Source organism: Micropterus dolomieu, linkage group LG15, assembly GCF_021292245.1.
Source record: "Micropterus dolomieu isolate WLL.071019.BEF.003 ecotype Adirondacks linkage group LG15, ASM2129224v1, whole genome shotgun sequence".
NCBI classification, from domain to species: domain Eukaryota; kingdom Metazoa; phylum Chordata; class Actinopteri; order Centrarchiformes; family Centrarchidae; genus Micropterus; species Micropterus dolomieu.
Genome location: NC_060164.1, coordinates 11,287,766 through 11,288,167, shown reverse-complemented (window position 1 = coordinate 11,288,167; position 402 = coordinate 11,287,766).

Sequence of the window (402 nt, the reverse complement as noted above, 5' to 3'; positions counted from 1 at the left end):
CTGTTTCAAATAACTCTCGCTAGTTTTCTACTCTGTTGTATTTTGGATGTTGTGTTTGTGTGCTTGCATGTCGTTTGTTTGATGATGTTTGTTTACTGTTTGTTACTGTTGAAGTTACTCGTGGTAATCCTTCCGATACATAAACTAGACTCCATGGCTTATTTTGCTTCAATACATATTTAAATGTTGTCAGGCTTGTTGTCGCACTTTCTACAATACTGCTAGAAACATTCTTGAGGCTAACTTGCATGCATTTGGATGGTTGGGGTCAGAGACAATGTTGTTGGCCAGCTTTCATATTTTATGATGCTAAGCTGATTGAGTCTGCGAGTTTCTCAAGGGGTTTGAGTACAATCTTTGAGCAAATTTTAATTTGGTGGAGCAGTTTTGATTTTAAAGTTA